Consider the following 23,962-nt stretch of genomic DNA (forward strand, 5'->3'; position numbering starts at 1 on the left):
AGTGCTGCACAACAATATTAAAAACAATATTCAAATATTATCCTTAACTCAACATTTTAAAAATACAGAGGACAACAGAAGACCACACAACTCACGTAGTGTTAAAAGCCAGAGAATAAAAGTGGGTCTTAGGACGAGACTTAAAACACTCCACTGTGGGAGCAGTTCGAACATGGAGTGGCAGAGTGTTCCAGAGCTTAGGGCCGACCACAGAGAAGGCCCTGTCTCCCCTGGTTTGAAGTCTGGTCTTGGGCACTACGAGCTGGAGCTGGCTTTCGGACCTCAGAGCGCGAGCAGGATTGTAAATTTGGATGAGGTCCGAGATATACCGAGGTGCCAGTCCATGTAAAGCTTTGAAAACAAACAGCAATGTTTTAAAATCAATTCTAAAATGAACAGGGAGCCAGTGCAAACTCTCAAGAATTGGGGTTATATGCTGGCGTTTCCTGGTCCCTGTTAAAAGTCGTGCTGCCGCGTTCTGGACTAACTGCAACCCGGAGAGAGCTTTTTGGCTAATGCCAGCATAAAGTGCATTGCAGTAGTCCAGGCGACTTGAAATAAAAGCATGCATGACTTGTTCAAAAAGGTTAAAAGATAAAAACGGTTTTACCTTTGCTTTGATTTTAAAACGCCATTGACTTGTTTGTCAAGTTTAAAATCGCTGTCTATAGTGACGCCAAATTGCAACTTTCTGGCATTAAGGCCGGCTAAGGTTATCCAGGGTAAATCCCACCTAACCTTATCCTTGTCCACACACACACACACACACACACACACACAATGGTCGTTTAAGACCCCCTATCCCCCTCCGTCCACCGGTGCAACGCGACCTAGTACGCATGCGAGGAAAATACGCACGCCATAGTCACCTCCAGTGTTGCTTTGTGTGCGAGTTCTTAAATGTAACTTATCTGAACAACATCCAGTGTTGTTGTATTTCAATTAACTGGAATCCAGTGTGCTGTGGGGCCCTATTGTAGTGAATCACACTTGAGCCATCATAAATTAATCAAATATTTAATGGACATGTGGAAGTAAACAATGTGATAAAGAAAATGTTACATCAGTCAATCTAGGGATCTAGATATCTGGGGCCGTACTTATCAAGCTTCTTAGAGTGCCATTTTACACTTAAGTCCTGAGAATTTGCGAAATTTAGTCCTACTCTCAAACTTAAGAATAAAAGCTTTTTATCAACGTTCTTAAGTCTAAGAATCACTCCTACTCTCCACGATATTTAAGAGACCTTCAGAGGTCAGATGGCACTGAGGCGAGAGAGACGTGCGCGAACGTTCAGGGAACGGAACAATGTTTTTTGTTTTTTTGATGACGAGCAGCTGATCAAACGGTATCGTTTAGACAGAGCGGATATTATTTTTGTCACAGATTTAATACTTTTCGATTCCTTGTTGATTTCTGCATGTGTCTGCAGTGGGCTAGTATATATAGAGCCACCCACACCAGTTTCAAATTAGTTGCCTAATTAATGAATTGGAAAGAAAATGTTATGACAGTAGCGTATGTGTGTGGCCGTGAGGTGAGTGACGTCAGTGAGTGTGTGGGCGATAGAAGAGAGGGAGCGGTAGCGTGAGTGCCGGCGGGGACTAGTTTGTTTTGTATTATTTTGTAGTTTATTGTCAAAATATACACTCCCATTGTCCACTTAAATATTTCCAAGATATTTCTTTATTCTTAGACAACGGATTCCCTTCCGTGATTGGTCATTTCTATGGACACAGAAATGACGTCACCTAAAATTCCGTTTACGGCACATAGTAATGTCGTAATTCAGCTCTGAGTGTGACACTTAAGATTCAGTCCTACACTTCGCTGAAAGTGTGAGTAAGACGCTTGATAACTAACTTTTAAGTGCAGCTTTCAGCGAATAATTTATTTACTCTTAAGTCAACTCTTAGCAGACTTCTTAGGAGTAATTCTAAGAAGCTTGATAAGTATGGCCCCTGGTCAGGACACTCCTCACTCTTTTGCCTTCACCTTCATTGTCCATTCGTTTTTGGTGACTTTATATACTCTGGACCTCGACGTTGAGTCTGCGACATACATGGCGGACAATAACTGATACAGTCTGCTTTGCCAGTCTAAAGCATTCGCCGTTATCCGTTGTCTTCCCTCGACGGCCAGGTAATACAAAGCACATGCTACTTTTTTTTTTTTTTTTTTTTTTTTTTTTTTTTTTTTAAATCACATCCACGGCAGCCCGCATTCTCGTCTGCTCTCCTTCGACAAATGGACAAAGTTTTTCGGTAAGTAGAATCACAGCTGATCTGGACATTCGAAAGTTCTCTTGCTGTCTGAGAAGTGTTGTATCCCAAATAGCTGCAATTGCTTTCTCTTAAGGTATTCATGTGTGATTTCCACAAGCGTGTATACAGACGGAAGGAGAAACATGTCTGAAAGACTCGCCTCCATATTTCCAGTGGTTTGCTCCAAGTTACGAAACCGCTTTATCATGAAGCTGTCTGTGGCGCGTTATTTCTGATGTCACTTCCTGTGTGGGGCGCGGTCTTTCTGGCATTACTTCCTCTCCGGACTCAGTTTGTAGACGATCAATGAGTCCATACAAAGCTAAGAGCCGGAGATTCAAGAAATACACGGCGCACTTCCCCCTGTAAAAATTTTTCCAAAGAGGGGAACCTTAAACGATGATTTGGTGTAGGCGAAACGGGGCTTAGGCTAAATAATTATTCGTTTAAGGGTTTATCCGGCTTAGTGTAGACATAGCCTAAGAAACACTAAAAGAAATCAGAGTATAATCAAGAATATTGTGGTAGTCAGTAACAATTTCATCTTTAGATCGTGGAATCACTCAATTCTGAAGAAAAAAGTATGGAATCACTCTGTAAATGTGATTTTTTAAAGCTAAGACCTGCAGGAGATTAAATTAGTCCACACCTTGAAGAGCTGTTGCACCAGGAAGAATTGACATGGATCATGGCTTCCACTCAAGACATGACAATTGAAACAAAGCAGAGGATTATCAAACTTCTTCTAGAAGATAAATCATCACGCAATAATGCAAAAGATGTTGATCACAGTCAGCTTTGTCTAAAATCTGTACCAAGTACAAACAGCATGGGCAGGTTGTAAAAGGCAAGTCTACAAGAAAAACATCAAAGTGTCAAGACAGAAACCTTGATGTGTCTTGAAAACACAAAAAATGAACAGCAAAACAAATAAAGAACAAATGGGCGGAAACTGAAGTCATCCTTGGTTACCAAACTGTAAGAAACAGCCTAAAAAAATGGGATTTAAGTCAATGCTTCTCAAATATTTTCTGTTAAGCCCCCCCTAGGAAGAAAACATATTTTGCGCCCTTCGCCTCCTCTCCACTGTGAGTATAAATAGCAGTGTTTCCCACACATTCATTTATTTGTGGCGGCCCGCCACGAAAGAATTACGTCCGCCACAAAAAAACAAAAACAAAAAAATTTCAAAAAAATATATATATATATATATTTTTTTTTTGTCCTGTCCAGCTTCTCAGGCAAATCATATAGTTGATGTAGATGCCCATATAGGCTGTTCAGATTTACTTTACAAAAGAGAAGTGTAGGATACTTCTCTTGTTGCCTTATTTGTATTTGAACACTACTGTTTTCTGTTTATTTGTTACTGACTGTGGCAGGACACCTCTGCCTCTGTTTAACTTTATGTTGCTGGTAAATAATATGGTTGTAGTAGTAGGCTACAGTTTAATTATTTAGTATGCACTAATTAAAGGGGCATAGCTTTAAGAGACATTTTAGCTTTTATATTTTATAAGATATATTTTTTGTAAGAACCACAATTAATAAATATATTTCAGTGAATAACTTATTGTTCAAATCTGTACATAAATATGTACATAAAGTGTTGTAATTATATTGTAAAATGGATGGATGGATGGATGGACGTTTAAAACAAAACTGTTATTATTAATTAGTAAGTATACATTTTTTGAGCCTTTTTAGAGAAAATCATATCATTGTAGTACATCATGCAAATTACTCGATGATGCCATGGTGACCACGCCCGTAACCACGCCCCCACCGCCACAGGTATCTTGGCAGTTTATGGGAAACACTGAATAGTATAATTTGTCTTTAACATTGTTATAAGTACACCTCTGCATAACATTGTAACCGTATTAACATTAAATGAAACAACACACCGGTCTTTCCTCGTCTCTCACCGTGGTTAAAGTGAAGCCAAGTCCTTGATACGCTTCATCATATTCTGGTACAGAAAAAAAAGCATGTTGCCGGAGGTCACACGCGCCCCCTACCCTGGCACCACACCGCCCCACATTTTGAGAAGGACTGATCTAAGTACAGAAAAGCTAAACAAAAACCGTCATTCACAGCTAAACATAAAAAAACAAGGTTCTACTGGTCTAAGGAAAAGCAATCATAGACAATGGATGACTGGATGACAGTCATATTCAGTGATGGATCGCAAATCTGCATTGGGCAAGGTGAAGACGCTGCAACCTTTGTTTGGTGCCATTCTAATGAGATTCATGAAAACGACTACCGGAAGAAAACATGCACATTTCCACAGTCATAGATGATATGGGGCTGCATGTCAGGTACTGGCACTGGGGAGATGGCTGCCATTACATCTTCAATAGATACACAAGTGTACATTGAGATTTTGGACACTTTTCATATTCCATCAATCGAAAGGATGTTTGGTGATGATGACATGTTTCAAGATAATAATGAATCTTCCCATAGAGCAAATATTTTAAGATTTTTTTCTTGAAGAAAGGAAGGTACTTGTGTTCAACGGCATGGCCTGCAAATAGTCAGGATGGCAAAAAGGTTGGTTTATTCTTTTGACGCAGCCGTGAACCATTTGAAGTTCTGATGAGCTGGTGTAATTCTCCACCGAAACACTAGAGGCAGTCTTTTCTGGAAAGTCAACCCTTGCAGTGGGAAACCATGACAAACAGAACAATGGCAATTAAAGGGGAACTGGACTTTTTTTGGAATTTGGCCTATCATTTTTTTTTTTGCATTCTAAATATCAAATAAATGCGATCAGAAAGTTTGTTTACAATAGAGCCTATGGTAGCCGTTCAATTCTACATATAGAGCCCCTAAAAACATGCAAATACCTCTATTAAGGTTTTATATACATGATGTACGTATATATTAGGGCTGTGAATCTTTGGGTGTCCCAGGATTCGATTCAATATTGATTCTTGGGGTCATGATTTGATTCAAAATCAATTTTTTTTTCAATTCAACACGATTCTCGATTCAAAAACGATTTTTCCCCGACTCAAAACGATTCACTATTCATTCAATACATAGGATTTCAGCAGGATCTACCCCAGTCTGCTGACATGCAAGCAGAGTAGTAGATTTTTCAAAAAGCTTTTATAATTGTAAAGGACAATGTTTTATCAACTGATTGCAATAATGTACATTTGTTTTAACTATTAAATGAACCAAAAATATGACTTATTTTATCTTTGTGAAAATATTGGACACAGTGTGTTGTCAAGCTTATGAGATGCGATGCAAGTGTTAGCCACTGTGACACTATTGTTCATTTTATTTTATTTTTTAAATAAATGTCTAATGATAATGTCAATGAGAGATTTTTAATCACTGCTATGTTGAAATTGTAACTAATATTGATACTGTTTGTGTCTCCTCTCAATTGCTATGTTTATTGCAGTTCTGAGTGTTACTGGGTCGGGTTTGGTTTTGGAATTGGATTGCATTGTTATGGTATTGCTGTGTATTGTTTTGTTGGATTGATTAATTTAAAAATAAATAAATAAATAAATAATAAAAAAAATTAAAAAATCGATTTTTTAAAAATGAATCGATTCTGAATCGCGCAACGTGAGAATCGCGATTCGAATTCGAATCGATTTTTTCCCACACCCCTAGTATATGTAATGTAGTAACAGTAACATTTATAATAACTTTTAATATTTACATATTTTGATCATTTTAAGCATACGTGGCGCATTCATTTTAAAAAATGCATCACGTTCGCCTTTTTTTTTTTTTTATCACTGATTTCTTTATAAGAGTCAACAAACATAATAAACATCACTTACAGCACAAGGTCTGTTTTCATTAGGATGCAGACTACTGTGATTTTTATATATTCCCTTTTTGATGAAAAATGTCTCAATCCTCGCAAAGGAACGGGTTGGAGATTAGGACATCTGATTCTGATCATTTAATGGGTGGCCAAATACTTTTGGCAATATAGTGTATGTTGGAATATTTGTGTGTATGTGAGTATACATGTTAATTAATGTTAATTATTTTAAATTAAATTGTGATCCCAAAATAATCATTTGACAACACAAAATTATAGATAATGTCGCAATATTGGACAAAAAAGTTGAAGTTGAGCTCCATCAATGCTATGGCACAACTCCTCCTCCAGGGGGGGCATTACTCCACCCCGGCATGGAAACAGGAGTTCAAAACATCTCTCTCATCCGGTAATTCAATAAATCGACAGTCGACCACGGTACGGTTGTCAGATGCCCATCCCTCACACGCACGATATGACAAAAGCGAGCCCACGACACACAATCTGATGTGTTTCCGCAGGGAGAATATGAGCAAACAGGAGCGCCGGGGAGATGAGATAAAAGCACGTGAGAGGCAGGTTTATTTAGTGAAGAGAGCATAGCCATCTTGAAAGGGAAAGAGCAAGTGAGAGGCACAGATTGGAACAAATGGGATGTATGTGTATGCATGTCCCTGTGTGCTCGAGTAATTCCTGTCACTGGAAATCAGGTCAGAAGAAAAGTGTTGCGTCTTTCTGGCAAGAAGCGAGGAAAAGAGTGTGGAGGCACAGACCACCACACACTGTAACTGCACCCCATTAATTATACATCAGGACAACACTGTAGCTGTGGTCGTGACACAATACCCTCCCGCCAAGACTTTATCTATGACATCACTCGCTTACAGGCGTGGCAGATGTGACAAGGAAAATGTCACGCTTCCACTTGGGAAATGTCACACGGCATTAAGGCAAGTGTGTGGAATAATTGCTTTACGCTCCCAGGCTCCCCCTACAGTCGTCAAGTGTGACTTGCATCCATACCACGGTTATAAATGCAAGGCTGCACGGATGCTAGTGCTAACACAACATGATATGTGCTCAGATGGTTGACCAATATAAACAACAATAATAGGTAACACATTCACCATTAATTAGTTGTTTATTAACATGCAAATTAGTAACATATTGGCTCTTAATTAGTCATTATTAAGAACTTATTAATGCCTTATTCTGCATGGCCTTATTATACAACCAGTAAGCCATTAACTTAGAGTCTTCCCTCAATAACCTCAGACTTATTGCTTATTAGTAACCCTAACCCTAACCCTAACACTAGGGCTGCAACAACTAATCGATTAAATCGATTAAAATCGATTATAAAAATAGTTGGCGATTAATTTAGTCATCGATTCGTTGGATCTATGCTATGCGCAGAGGCATTTTTTTTATTTTATTTTATTTTTTAAATCAACCTTTATTTATAAACTGCAACATGTACAAACAGCTGAGAAACAATAATCAAAATAAGTATGGTACCAGTATGCTGTTTTTTTTCCAATAAAATACTGGAAAGGATAGAAATGTAGTTTGTCTCTTTTATCCGATTAAGTGATTAATCAAAGTAATAATCGATAGATTAATCAATGATCAAATTAATCGTTAGTTGCAGCCCTACCTAACACTTATATGTTCACCTAGTGTCCAAATAACTCTAAATTAAGTCTCTGTTACTTAGAATATGTTCCCCATTCTAAAGTGTTACCCAATATTAATATTAATAATACATTTTATTTAGAAGTGCCTTTCTAAAAACTCAGACACTTTACAATAGGCAATAAACATGAAATTAAAGGCCTACTGAAAGCCACTACTACCGACCACGCAGTCTGATAGTTTATATATCAATGATGAAATCTTAACATTGCAACACATGCCAATACGGCCGGGTTAACTTATAAAGTGACATTTAAAATTTCCCGGGAAATATCGGGCTGAAACGTCGCGGTATGATGACGTATGCGCGTGACGAAGTCCGAGTAACGGAAGTTATGGTACCCGTAGAATCCTATACAAAAAGCTCTGTTTTCATTTCATAATTCCACAGTATTCTGGACATCTTTTGCAATTTTTTTAATGAACAATGAAGGCTGCAAAGAAGACAGTTGTAGGTGGGATCAGTGTATTAGCAGCGGACTATAGCAACACAACCAGGAGGACTTTGTTGGAGCGCTAGCCGCGCTAGCCGCCGACCTCACCTTGACTTCCTACGTCTCCGGGCCGCCAAACGCATCGGGTGAAGTCCTTCGTCCTTCTGCTGATCGCTGGAACGCAGGTGAGCACGGGTGTTGATGAGCAGACGAGGGCTGGCTGCCGTAGGTGGAGAGCTAATGTTTTTAGCATAGCTCTGTGCGGTCCGGTTGCTAAGTTAGCTTCAATGGCGTCGTTAGCACAGCATTGTTAACCTTCGCCAGCCTGGAAAGCATTAACCGTGTATTTACATGTCCACGGTTTAATAGTATTGTTGATTTTCTATCCATCCTTCCAGTCAGGGGTTTATTTTTTTTGTTTCTATATGCAGTTAAAGCACGATGCTATCACGTTAGCTCGGAGCTAAAGCATTTCGCCGATGTATTGTCGTGGAGATAAAAGGCACTGAATGTCCATTTCGCGTTATCGACTCTCATTTTCAAGAGGATATAGTATCCGAGGTGGTTTAAAATACAAATCCGTGATCCAAAATAGAAAAAGGAGAGTGTGGAATCCAATGAGCCAGCTTGTACCTAAGTTACGGTCAGAGCGAAAAAAGATACGTCCATCACTGCCTCTCAAGTCCTTCACTGTAACGTTCCTCATCTACGAATCTTTCATCCTCGCTCAAATTAATGGGGTAATCATCACTTTCTCGGTCCGAATCGCTCTCGCTCCATTGTAAACAATGGGGAATTGTGAGGAATCCTAGCTCCTGTGACGTCACGCTACTTCCGGTACAGACAAGGCTTTTTTTTATCAGCGAGCAAAAGTTGCGAACTTTATCGTCAATTTTCTCTACTAAATCCTTTCAGCAAAAATATGGCAATATCGCGAAATGATCAAGTATGACACATAGAATGGATCTGCTATTCCCGTTTAAATAAAAAAAATCATTTCAGTAGGCCTTTAATAGAATATACAAGCAATAAATACAGAAAATAGCAGTCATTACCTTAAAAACTGAAAACAACGCAGCATTGAATAAAGAAAGCTGAACAGAACATTTCTTTTAATATTGGAAACTTAATTCTAGGCTAAAATGAGTCGGAATTCTATGATGGCATTACAAGAAACACTTTTGAATTTTACTTGAAAAAAACATATTTCAATCTCCGTAATTTTTATGAAATATGTCAAAATTGAGGTGATGAATTTGATAACCATTTTGTAATACAACCATATTATATTATAATACAAATATACACTTATTTTTTATAAAACATATGTAATACAAGTCAGATTGTGTCTAAGAATAAAGCAGTATTATTAAAAGTAGAAACACTTTAAAAATGTAATTTTACCTGATTACATTTGGAATATTCTTTCTTTCTTTAGTTTATTTCAAACATGAACACACTTACAGTATAATACATCACACAATTTCATATAATTTGTCTTTACATCATGTCATAAAAGGAGTAGGAAGAAGCAAAGCTTATTTAATCCTACCTTTTTCCCACTTCAACAAAACATACGTTCATTTACTGACTTCTTTTTGTAGCACAATTACATCAGTGAATGATTAATACAGCAGTTTTTGTAATAGATGATTAAGTCAGTCATGATAAACATACTGAGATGAAGAATATCTCATTTTCAAAGAGGTTGAAGGTATTTCTTATAATTCTTCTTCTTGGTACTTTGTAAGCACTATTAATTTAAACAACTTCTTAAACTGGATCATATCAGTACATTGTTTAACTTCTTCACTTAATCCAGTCCATAGTTTAATTCCACATACTGATATGCTAAAGGTTTTTAGTCTTGTACAAGCATACAAATGTTTTAAGTTAGTTTTTCCTCTAAGGTTATATTTCTCCTCTTCAGTTGAGAAGAATTATTGTACATTCTTGGGTATCAGGTTATAGTTTGAGTTGTACATAGTTTTAGCTATTTGCAATTTTACCAAATCCTTGAACGTCAATATTTTTGACTCAATAAATAAAGGGTTTGTATGTTCTCTATATCCAACATTATGTATCAGTCTAATTGATATTTTTTGTAACACGGTTAATGAATGAAGCCCACATTTGTAGTTGTTTCCCCATATTTCTACACAATAACTCAGATATGGTAACACTAGCGAGCAGTAGAGAACATGAAGTGATTTTTGGTCCAGGACATATTTTGCTTTGTTCATTATTGAAATGTTTCTTGCCACCTTATGATGTATATTTTTTTACATGACATTTCCAGTTCATTTTATCATCTATTATTACTCCCAAAAATCGAGTTTCTTTTACCCTTTCAATGTCTACTCCATCTATTTGTATTTGTGTATGATGCTTTTTTCTACTGTTACCAAATAGCATTATTTTATTTATTTGAAGAAAAAAATTGCAAATTATGTTAAATAATACATTTTATGGGAACAAAAAAACTGGCATTATTTGAATAATATTCAATCACAAGAAGAATGTAAATGTTACAAAATTGAAATTTGAATTCAAATATATAGTTTTGTGAGAATAGAGTTGCAAAAATATATATTTGTTGATGAAATGTTTAAAAAAAGCACAATATTTGATAATTTGATAGACAAATTTTATTACATAAAAGTCATTAAGCTCAATAAATGTTTTTTATTTAAAAAAAAACAAGTTTATCATTCATTAGTTAATAAAGTACCATAAATGCATATCATTTGGACATTTTTTTTCCTAATGATGTAATCATTTGTTCTTTTCAGTCTGGCTCCAATGATGCTTTGCAGAAAAACAGTGCATTGTTACTATTAAACAGGGGTTGGCAACCCAAAATGTTGAAAGAGCCATATAGGACCAAAAATAAAAAATAAAAATCTGTCTGGAGCCGCAAAAAATGAAAAGCCTTATATAAGTGCAACACATGATGTAAGTGTCTATATTAGCTAAATTAGCCTACTATCAAACTGACGCAAATCTTTGTTGACAGAAATGTTGTATTTTAATTTTTATTCTTACAGGATGAGATAACTCCTGGAAATTACAGGTTTATAATGGCTAAAGGTATAGATGTGTGTGTCCAAGTTTAAGAAAATGGAAGTCTGTCTTCTTCTAATGGATTTATTACAATCACTGCAAGCTGGCTAACGTTTGCTGTGGTCTGGAACAACATGGCACACAAACAACTATGAGAAATGCAGCCAATATTACATACAGATAATGTGTCATGAGACATGCAAATATAAATTAAATACACAGAGGACATAAGTAAGCTCAAATATACCTACAAATGAGGCATAATGATGCAATATGTACATAAAGCTAACCTAAATAGCATGTTATCATCAATTAGCTTGCAGTCATGCACTGACCAAATATGCCTGATTAACACTCCAACAAGTCAATAACATCAACAAAGCTCACCTCTGTGCATTCACGCACAGTATAAGACGTTTGGTGGACAAAATGAGACAAAGAAGGAGTGGCATAAAACACGGCTTTCTGTGGCAGCGTCTGAGAAAGTTGTACATGTAAACAAACTACGATGAGTTCAAGGATCGCTGAAATTAGTTGGACACAACGGTGCTTGCCAAAAACAGTGGGATTTCTTAACAGGTTTGTGTCATGTTTGTTCTCCTACAGAAAATACATTAAAACAAAAAATATATTTTTTTCTTCATCTTTTTCCATTTTCACACATCTCTGAAAGAGGTCCAGGGAGCCGATAGGGAGGCGCTAGAGCCGCGGGTTGCTGACCCGCTATAAGATCTGCTATTAGCGCCTAGAGGGCTAAACAGTGTTTTAACGCACTGTCAGGCAGCAGTGATAGGCTGAGGCTACACAAGGTGACACAAGGTCTCGACGTGAAACACTCCTGCGAGGCAAGTCGTCACGTCTCGAACAGAGCGGTGAGCAGTGGGGGCAACGGTGTGGGAGTCACTTCCTAATCATTTTTTACCTCGCTGGCGCTACAATTAGGTCATGCAGCAGAACGTGGCGCTCTGCTCACAAAAGAGATTGACTAAAGGGAGTACATTCTTACAGTCTAGCACAAAATTCGTGTCGGGGATAACATCAAACTCAACATTGTGGCCGTGCTACCGACGCCATGTTTTGCATTGCACATACCAACGCTAGTCTTTAACTTCTAATCGACTCAAATATCTCAGGACTTTGTGCTGCTGAAGAGTCCCAATTATGGCAGAAGCAAAAGGCTGGTGAGAAGGTTTTGCAGCGTAATGCATTAAACATGGTAAGAGATCTCTTTGGATTAATTATTCATCGTATTTACACAAATATTTATTCCACATCATAAAACTTTGAATACTATTTGCATAGATTAGAGGTAGACCCAATACAGAACGTGTGCACAGCAAACAGGGAACCTTCAAACGCCGATGAAACATTAGACAATGTGATTAAAATGTGTCGTTAATAAAAGCTCAGAGACACAACCTCCTTCAGACGACCAATTCATTTGCATCAATTTTGCATAACAACAGCAAATATACAATGGGACCTCATTGGCTGAATCCCTGTGAAAAGCTTATAAACATACTATTTGACGCCACCAAAGAATGTTAATGGGCAAGGAGTAAAAATGTGACGATAACCATAGAACCAGAAATGGAACTCAACGCAACCTTGCTGTCGGTGAGCAATTCAGTATTCTTCATACTTCAATTTGATCAAATTTGGATCACCACCAATAGATATGGAGCTACAGTCGTGGTCAAAAGTTTACCTACACTACAATAATGTCATGGCCGTCTTGAGTTTCCAATAATTTCTACAACGCTTATTTTTTTGTGATAGAGTGATTGGAGCACATACTTGTTTGTCACCAAAAACAATCATGCTGGGTATTGTGACCAAACGGCTCAATTTTTGTTTGATCTGACATCACATGGACAAAGATAAGACCTTCTGGACAGATGAAACAAAAATGTAGCTGTTTGGCCACAATACCCAGCAATATGTTTGGAGGAGAAAAGGTGAGGCCTTTAATCCCAGGAACACCATCCCTACGGTCAAGCATGGTGGTGGTAGTATTATGCTATGGGCCTGTTTTGCTGCCAATGGAACTGGTGCTTTACAGAGAGTAAACGGGACAATGAAAAAGGAGGATTACCTCCAAATTCTTCAGGCCAACCTAAAATTATCAGCCCGGAGGTTGGATCTTGGGCGAAGCTGGGTGTTCCAATAGGACAATGACCCCAAACACATGTCAAAAGTGGCAAAGGAATGGCTAAATCAGGCTAGAATTAAGGTTTTAGAATGGCCTTCCCAAAGTCCTGACTTAAATGTGTGGACAATGCTGAAGAAACAAGTCCATGTCAGAAAACCAACAAATGTAGCTTTTGTAGCACTTGGCTCCACTGTAACAACGGTGGGAGACGAGGAAAGACCGGTGTGTTGTTTCCTTTAATGTTAATAAACTTACAATGGTATGCACAGGTATAGTTACAACAATTTTATAGACAAATTATACTATTTATAGTCACAGTGGAGAGTGTGTGTGGGGGTGGGAAGCAACATATTTTCTTCTTCCTAGGGGGGGCGTAACAGAAAATAATTGAGAAGCACTGCCATAACGCATACTTGCCAACCTTGAGACCTTCGATTTCGGGAGGTGGGGGGCGTGGGTGGGGGCTGGGGCGTGGTTAAGAGGGGAGGAGTATATTTACAGCTAGAATTCACCAAGTCAAGTATTTCATATATATATATATATATATGTACGGTATATATATATATATAAGAAATACTTGACTTTCAGTGAATTATAGCTATACATATATATATATATATATATTTATTTTATTATATATACATATATATATATACATATATATATATATATATACATATATACATATATACATATATACATATATATATATATATATATATATATATATATATATATATATATATACACATACATACATACATACATACATACATACATACATACATACATACATACATACATACATACATACATACATACATACATACATACATACATACATACATACATACATACATACATACATACATACATACATACATACATACATACATACATACATACATACATACATACATACATATATATATATATATATATATATATATATATATATATACAGTGGGGCAAAAAAGTATTTAGTCAGCCACCCATTGACAATCAATGGGTGGCTGACTAAATACTTTTTTGCCCCACTGTATATACCTGTATATATATATATATATATATATATATATATATATATATATATATATATATATATATATATATATATATATATATATATATATATATATATAAATAAATAAAAGAAACACTTGAATTTCAGTGTTCATTTATTTACACATATACACACACATAACACTCATCTACTCATTGTTGAGTTAAGGGTTGAATTGTCCATCCTTGTTTTATTCTCTGTCACTATTTTTCTAACCATGCTGAACACCCTCTCTGATGATGCATTGCTGTGCGGCACGCACAAAAGTGCTTTCATCAAATGCACTAGTCTGGAATCTTCCATCTCTCCCTAGCATGGCCCAAAACCGGTCGATATTTGCTTCTTGAGGAAGATTTTCACTGCCAAACACTTGGTAGTCCACTACTTCTTCCCGGAGGCTATCCAGGTCCAATCGCAGCTGCAGCTTGGAACTTACAAGCGAATTTCTTCATCTTACTCGTCGTTGGCGTCGCCATGGCTGTATCTTCCTCGTTCTTCTGCTTCGTCTCCTTGTTATGTGCGCAGTTGTGCACTCTCTAATAGCCGTAGATGTCATTGTCACATATGCATGTACAGTAGATGGCAGTATTGTCCTGTTTAAGAGTGTCACAACATTGCTGTTTACAGCAGACGAACTGCTTTACGGTAGACGAAAACGTGACTGCTGTTGTTGTGTGTTGTTACCGCGCTGGGAGGACGTTAATGAAACTGCCTAACAATAAACCCACATAAGAAACCAAGAACTCGCCCTCGATCATTCTACAGTTACAACGTGATTGGGCAGGCAAGCTGTTTACATTGTGGGAAAGCGGACGTGAAAACAGGCTGTCCTCACTCAGGTCCGCATGGAGCTGGAGGGGGCGTGGCCTCCAGCTCCGCCTGAATTTCGGGAGATTTTCGGGAGAAAATTTGTCCCGGGAGGTTTTCGGGAGAGGCGCTGAATTTCGAGAGTCTCCCGGACAATCCGGGAGGGTTGGCAAGTATGCCATAACGGGACATTTGGCTTTGTAATCATGTTTTTGTGTCGTTTTTTTCCCCATCATTTCCAATGGGAAAAGCGGTTTCAAATTGCATTAAAAAGCATTTTGTGTCACAATAAGAGGTTTCCTTTCTTAGGTCACAACGATCAGGAGCTGCAGTCATGCACAACGAGGGCAGCTACACTTTTTGCCTTTTGACTTTTTTCTGGCACGGCAACAACGATAAAATGCTCAAACGCTGCCGCACGCTGACAAACCACAAAGTGAATTTGTGAGCAAGCCAACACACACACACACACACACACACACACACACACACACACACACACACACACACACACACACACACACACTTAGATCCAAACCTTATCATCATTCAGCTTAAAGTCACCCTGCTGTGCTCACAGCTGCCAAGATACAAGAAGCCATGTTCCAACAGATACTGTACCTACTGTGTGTTCCATCCATCCATTTTATACTGCTTGTCCTTCTCGGGGGTGCTGGAGCCTATCCCAGCTGCACTCAAGTGGAAGGCGGTGTACACCCTGGACAAGTCGCCACCTCATCACAGGACCAACACAGATAGACATTCACACTCACTTTCACACACTAGGGTTGATGTCTTTGGAGGTGGGAGGAAACCGGAGGGAACCCACGCAGTCACGGGGAGAACATGCAAACTCCACACAGAAAGACCCCGAGCCCAGGATCGAACCCGGGACCTTCGTATTGTGAGGCATACACACCAACCCCTGTTCCACCGTGCTGCCCACCTACTGTGTATTCTGTATTCTGGACACTTAATGATAATCTAATAAATAGAATCTCACTAAAGTGAGAACACCCCTCAATGGCCTCATTCAGCAAACGTTTCCATTAAATCTTCTCAAGTGATACTACAATATCATAGAATTTAGGCCCGGGCAATATATCGATTTTATCGATAAATATGACATTTTTGTTGCAGAAGATTTAAAAAGGTGCCATATGTAGTAATTTGGCCAGAAATGGTACTGCAATCACAGTCAAAATTCTGTAGTGCCCTCCCACTCTCCATGACTGTGTTTGCCAGATACACAGCCGAATTGGAATCCCACTCCAAGGAACTTCAAATGGCAATGGACGAGTCCTACGCTGTAGGTTTCTCTTGTTTATGCTTCTTGCAAGATGGTTTACTAAGTAATTACCGTATTTCTTTGAATTGCCGCCGGGAATATAGTATTCGCCTGCCTAGAATTACAGCCGGGTCAAACTCGTTTCGCAAAATAATTAGCGCATGCTTGGCACTTCCGCCGGGTCAAATGTGAGTCATTAAATGACTCCCGCCTCCTGGTGGTAGAGGGCGCTAGTGATCCTTCTTGCGACTACCAGTACTGCAGAAGACCGGTGCTGCAGAAGAAGACAACAAGCAGCAAGCGTAAGCAGCGATCGTTTGCTTGCACTTTTAACATGGAGGATTACATATCTAAAATAAAGCAGTTTTCTAAACTGGACTTTCAATCGAAGCAGGAGGTAATAAGTAAAGGAAGATCTCCAGAGACTTTTAAAATGGAAGAAAGATAAGGAAGACTGCCTTTGATCAGAAGCAGCTGCACATGGACATCATTTATAAGTAAAGGTAAGACCATAATAACGTTTTTTTTTAATTAAATGTGCTTTTCATGATAAGGTAAGCGCCAGAGTGAGAAGAGGTTTTAAAATAATTAGCGCATGCTTGCCCATCCCGCATGCTTTTGGTAAGCGCAAGAGTGAGAAGAGGTTTTAAATTAATTAGCGCCCCGGCGGCTATTCAAGGAAATACGGTATGCCACATTTTACTGATGTCGATTAGCCAAATGTATTTGTAAAGTTACGCAGCAATATTTTCGTCGGGAGTCGGGACAGATTGTTGGCATTACCCTGCTAAAATGTCTAGTTTGACCGCACGGACCACCGTCGAAATAATTATAAATAATAATATATAATATATCGCATAAGCCCACTTTGATGGCAAGTCAAGGCCAACAGTAAAATTACCACCACATTTTGTTCAGCATAACCCCATGTTGCATCCAACCTGACGCACTGCATTCTCTTCCATGTACGCACATCACCATCTTTCAGTGCAGAGTGCAATTCTATGAGCCAACCCACATTACGCATGAACGACGTTACGCATAAATCATATAGCCTACTACCAAATTGAGCTGTATCATGTTGTATGCATGCATATTCGAAATAAACTCAAACTCAACTCAACTCAACCATGTCAATACACAAAGTAGAACATCGTGACATGTAATGCATTATGTTGTGCCACGCAAATACCACCCCATATGTGCCTGATGCAGAAACCGTGCTAATGTTGGAACCCATTTCCTAAGCGTATCAGCATATTGAGAAGGAAATAGGCACTGACACTACCCATATCCACATAGGTTTTATTTGTTGAAAATATATTTCGCCTTGTCAGTTGGATGACACATCGACATATAGGCTAACGGGGAAAAAATATATGCCCATTAGCCTGACCGGGCTAGCATGCTAAGCATTCGTTGCAAGAACATACTGCCTTTGTTAGACAAGGTCTGAGACTGTATTGGACAATATAGTTTACATACGAAATGTCCATTTCCATTTACTACATATAATAAGAAAACGTAAATGCCGGACTTACCTATCAAGGAGGAAATTAGCAAATTTGGCTACAGATTAAAAAATCTTCTCAGCCGTCAATCCTCTCCATCTTTCATCCCCGATACAAATCCTCCTGTTGTTCCTGGCTTTGTCATAAATAAGTTGAGAATTGTAACGAGGCCTTTTAGATTTGCTAAGGTCTGACATGTTTAGTAACTTCACCAGTGGCAGTAGCTCTACAAAGATGACGATGTGTAACTGGCAACTTGGATGTGACACACTCACAGGCTTCCTAATTGGTCAAACGATGGAGGGCGGGCCATCGAAATGAAAAGAATAACAATATTTCCGGGCTGTACATCTAATTTTGAAATGAACATATCCCGGCTGAACTACCGTTATCAGTTATAAAGGTATTCGAAAAGAACATTATTTATTAATGCCCTTTGACATATCAGGGCCATTTAATGATGACTTGACATGAAATTATTACATATGGCACCTTTAAAAAATAACTTTGATTTTATTTTTTTTCTCCTCCTGTAGTCAAGCAAAACATGGCTAATACTAATGCTAACAAAAGCAAGACATTTGTTCCAAAAGTGTTGTCAGTAGTTTCAATTTGCAGCAATAAACTGCACTCTGCAAAGTGTCTTTAAAAAAAGACAGCCGCACAACAAACTTATTCCAGCATCTGCAACCAAAGTTTCCAGTCGAGTGCGGGAAATGCAACTTTTTAGGAGGCGAACAAAACCACAACAACAACCAACTCCGGTGAAAAGGCAGCTTTCTGTAGTGGAATCACTTACAGCAGGTATGTATGATGATACCATGTATGATGAGAAAGAAGCACAGTTGAGAACGATCACTAAAGCAGTCGCTCTGCATACCGCCAAATGTGTGAATACAAAAGCCTGCGTTTATCCACTTATTGAAAGTACTATAGTCTTTTCAGGGTTTTACTTGATTATTTTTTTGCATACAGTGTTTATTGTATAATACTACATTTCTATTTACAGAAGTATTTTATTCAAGACAGACGTTTTAGGTTTACACTACCGTTCAAAAGTTTGGGGTCACATTGAAATGTCCTTATTTTTGAAGGAAAAGCACTGTACTTTTCAATGAAGATAACTTTAAACTGGTCTTAACTTTAAAGAAAAACACTCTATACATTGCTAATGTGGTAAATGACTATTCTAGCTGCAAATGTCTGGTTTTTGGTGCAATATCTACATAGGTGTATAGAGGCCCATTTCCAGCAACTATCACTCCAGTGTTCTAATGGTACAATGTGTTTGCTCATTGGCTCAGAAGGCTAATTGATGATTAGAAAACCCTTGTGCAATCATGTTCACACATCTGAAAACAGTTTAGCTCGTTACAGACGCTACAAAACTGACCTTCCTTTGAGCAGATTGAGTTTCTGGAGCATCACATTTGTGGGGTCAATTAAACGCTCAAAATGGCCAGAAAAAGAGAACTTTCATCTGAAACGCGACAGTCTATTCTTGTTCTTAGAAATGAAGGCTATTCCACAAAATTGTTTGGGTAACCCCAAACTTTTGAACGGTAGTGTACACTTTATTAACCTCAATGTTGAAGGATATGATTTATTTGCATGCAATGTGCAATGCTACATTTTTGTTAACACAAGTAATTTGTACCAAAACAGAAGTATTGCCTTGTAGAGAAAGTAATTAATTTAGTTATTTGAAAATTATTCCGTACAAAGTACAATTTATATCTGGTCTTAAAACATTTTGCAAATTATAGTTTTGCTAGGAGTACGATGCAGTGCATGCATTGTCATTTCAAACTAGTAGTTTTTGCTCAAATAAAAGGAAAACGTGTTTTGAATTTTCTATGTCATTAGTATTCATTAGTTTATTTAACAAGTATGGTAAAAAAAAAAATTGAAAAAATCATAAATCAAATTTTTTGTACAAAAAAATCTGAGATTGTATTTTTAGGCCAGATCACCCAGGCCTAATAGGAATTACATTTGAATGTATACTTTAGAGGAGTCAGAGTACAGCATGTATAGCAGAATATATATATATATATAATATCCACTGACTATTAAATAGCTGGTAACACAAGTGAACAGCAAGATCATTCTGCCCGGCCTACAGTTAAGCATGATGGTGGTAGTTTCATGGTGTAAGGCTGCACGAGTGCTACCGACAATTGGTTGTTGTGGTTCATTGTGTGGAAACATGAATTTTAACACGCACTGACATTTTGAAGATCACAACAACTCGAAAATAATGAGCTGGGAAATATTGAACACTCATTCACCTTCCTTCCTTCCACTAAAATTGGGTTCAGGCCTGGAGAAAACCTAAATGTTGGTATTCATGTTTCCCTTCCCAGTGTCAGCAGCACTCATGCAGCCGAGCCAAGTCAAAAATGTTAGAATAAAAAGGTGTAATACAACAAGAAACATTACATAAAAATGGAAAGGGAGATACATTATTCATCTTAGCCTTCTGCATATGATGCGCCGTTTTGTGGGCGGTCTTATTTACATGCCTCCACTTCGACAGCATCTTCTCCCCACCATCTTTTTTGTAGTTTTTAGCCCTTCCATCGCGGGTCTACTGACAGATTATGTTCCAACTATACACTACTTTGTATTAGAAATGGCAACAGCGTAGGATACATGTGCAAGTACGAGCCAGTCTGCCCCACAGCAAGAGGATAGAGGAAAAAGAAGCTTATTGAATACAGTGTTGGACTACAATTGTATGCATGAAGCACTACGGGTAAATTAATACCATATATGGATAGTGGATGGATGGATGGATAATCCTCTGACGTCAAAGGGTCACAAAACATCACAGGACAGAGCAAATTCCAAACAGCTAGTTTAGAGGAAATATGAAAGATGGTAAGACTGCTTTATTAATATCCCAGTCAAAAGATACACATGACTAAGAAATAAGAAAGTGAAAGGGAAGGACAGTGCTGAGAAGAAGCAAATGATATTCATTGAATTAAAGATTTGATCAAAAACATGACCTAAAAAAATGTATCCATGAAATAATGGAGAAGCTGCTGATGGTGTGTTTGACAGAGAAGCAGCTGGAAGGACATTATTATGACATTCCTTCAAAAAAACTACTGTAGTCTTTAGTAGTTAATTCTATTGTATTGGTTTTATACAATATTTCTTATCTAAAAGTTTATCACATGTAAAAATGGTGCTGTTTTGGGGGCCAAGCACTAAATTGTTGATTTCAATTCAGTGTTAGAGTAAAAAGCTCCGTTACAGAACCAAATAAGAGAGACAGCGCTAAATTTTAAAACACTCTTAAGTTGAGGTACCACTGAATTGTTAAATTATTCAGAAATAAGTGTTGATTATCTCGGCGTCTAAAATCTTCACTGGGTTCTATTCTGATTATAATCATGGTCAACGGATTGTAGGCACAAAAACATTTAATGATTCTGAAAAATTTCAAATAGAACGTGTCAGTATCGGCAACACCGACCCTATATTTACTTGGTATTACACTAATACCAAAATTTGCAGTCTTGCCCAACCCTACCGGGCATGGATTTATGCATCCCATATCTAAACGTTGATCCTTTCATCCCCAGTGTAATCCCCTTCCTCATTCAGGGTGCCGGCCAAAAGAGAGAGAGGAGAAAGAAAAAAAAGAGAAAAAAAAGACTGCCCGCCAAGCCTTCCTACTTTGTCCCCAGAGGGTCAACGCGGGTCAACTGGGTCATTAATCACGCCGCCCGATGAATAGCAGGGACTTTTACCAGTGAAGTCCTTGTGCGGGCTGGCAGGGTGCGTGGTTAGTGGTTTTAATCGTCACGAGGAGAAGTTATGGCTAACTAATCAAAAAAACCAAACTTGGTAACACTTTAGTATGGGGAACATATTGTAAGTAACAAACACTTAATTTACACTGTAAAAAAAAAATCCTATTTTTATGGTTAATTTACTTTAAATTTCTACTGTAATTTTTCTATTTTTTTAAAAAATAGTTTATGTCCATACTAACAATCTAACTGGTACTTTTCTGCAGAACTGTTTGCATCGTCACTTTATTAAAGGTGGTTGATCTTAACAATTCAGAAAAAATCTGTAAAATAATGGTCTTTTTCTGTGGAACTGCCAGCATTGTCACTTCATTAAAGGTGTTTGATCGTAATAATTTGGAAAAACTCTGTAGAATAAAGGTATTTTTCTGCAGAACTGTTTGCGTCGTCACTTTATTAAAGGTGGTTGATCTTAATAATTTAGTAAAAATCTGTAAAATTACGATATTTTTCCGCAAAACGTTTCATGAACATTTCTGTAAATATAATGTTTTTGATCATTATTTGGTTTACAAGGTTTTACTTTAATTTTATGGTTTTCGTTTGGCAGCCGTAGCTGCCAGTAGATGACCGTTTTTTTACAGAATTTTTTTTTACAGTGTAGAGCAGGGGTGTCAAACTCATTTTAGATCGGGGGCCACATGGAGAAAAATCTACTCCCAAGTGGGCCGGACAGGTAAAATCACGGCACGATAATGTAAAAATAAAGACAACTTCAGATTATTTTCTTTGTTTAAAAATAGAACAAGCACATTCTGTAATTGTACAAATCATAATGTTGTTGGTTTTTTTTACACTTACCTGTTGCGGTTAATAGTATTCTATCTTTATTTGTCGTTATTTATATTTTCTGAATAAATTATGTGATAATGTTCATCAGTCAACTCATTGGTGTTCATTTTCAATCTATCAAGATAAACAAATTGTATCAAAATCAAATTACAGAATATTATTCATGTAGTTTGATCATTTTCCTCGACTGATGCACTAACATCATGTGGTTTATTTTGTAGATATGTAGCATAATCTACAAAGATACAAAGAATTGCTATTGCGACATCTAGTGGACACATTTAGAACAGCAGTTTCTTTCATGCAAACTCATCCCGCGGGCCGGATAACACCTGTTCGCGGGCCTGATCCGGCCCTCGGGCCGTACGTTTGACACCCCTGGTGTAGAGTTATTTGGTTGGTTAGGGCCATGCAGAATAAGGCATTAATAAGCACTTAATAATGAGTAATTAAGAGCCAATATGTTACTAATTTGCATGTTAATAAGCAACTAATTCATGGTAAATATGTTCCCCTTACTAAAGTGTTACCAAAAACTTTACTGTAAAGCAAAGCAGCTGTGAGGACGACATAAGTTGTGAAAATAATCATTGCCGGACACAACTTTGCACGCTCAGCTGTTCGTTCCCAAGCCACAAATTCTTCCGACATCGAAACAATATATTTAGATCCTGCCGGCACATCTGATTTTCCTTCCGTTGCCCTCGCGTGCACACACATGGATGCCTCGCGTGTTATTGAAGAAGAATGTCAACATGGAAGGACACATGCGCTTGGCTTCGTCTAGCCTGTTAAGAGGAAAAAGGCTTACCGACGAGGGTCTGTTCACCGGAGACGCCGGAGAACCGAGGAGGGCGAGATGGAGACCAACGGAGACCCAGCGACAGCCGCCTCCCCCTGCCACCGAATCAATTTCACACTTCGCCGTGATGTCATTCATTCAAGCTTCCCCCCCCCCGCTGTAACCATGGCAACACCACCGCTTGGATTATTCTCTCCGTTTTCTTTGTCCCTTTCCCCCTAGACCCCATCTAAGGGGTACAGTTAGACCCCCCTTCACCGACCACACCAGCGTCCCCTTCCCTTTAAAAGTAGGAGTGGTACAGACACGGGAGGATCCGCCTCAACACTCCAGCACACTTTTGTCGAGACAAGTGTCTAAACTAAAGACAACTGGCGGACGGGGAATGTATCTCGTTTTTCGACACCAGCCCAGCTGTCGAATTTATACAAAAGCCAACAGATGGGTTTGTCTGCCCGGTAT

At 38.1% G+C, this 23,962-nt stretch overlaps 1 protein-coding gene across 5 annotated transcripts in view; it reads right to left on the reverse strand.

Annotated features, from left to right (window-relative positions):
- myo16 (myosin XVI) overlaps positions 1 to 23,962 on the reverse strand; it is a 375,845-nt gene that overhangs the window by 315,324 nt on the left and 36,559 nt on the right. The window lies entirely within an intron of this gene.

The sequence above is a fragment of the Entelurus aequoreus genome, linkage group LG14 (assembly GCF_033978785.1).
Source record: "Entelurus aequoreus isolate RoL-2023_Sb linkage group LG14, RoL_Eaeq_v1.1, whole genome shotgun sequence".
Lineage (NCBI taxonomy): Eukaryota > Metazoa > Chordata > Actinopteri > Syngnathiformes > Syngnathidae > Entelurus > Entelurus aequoreus.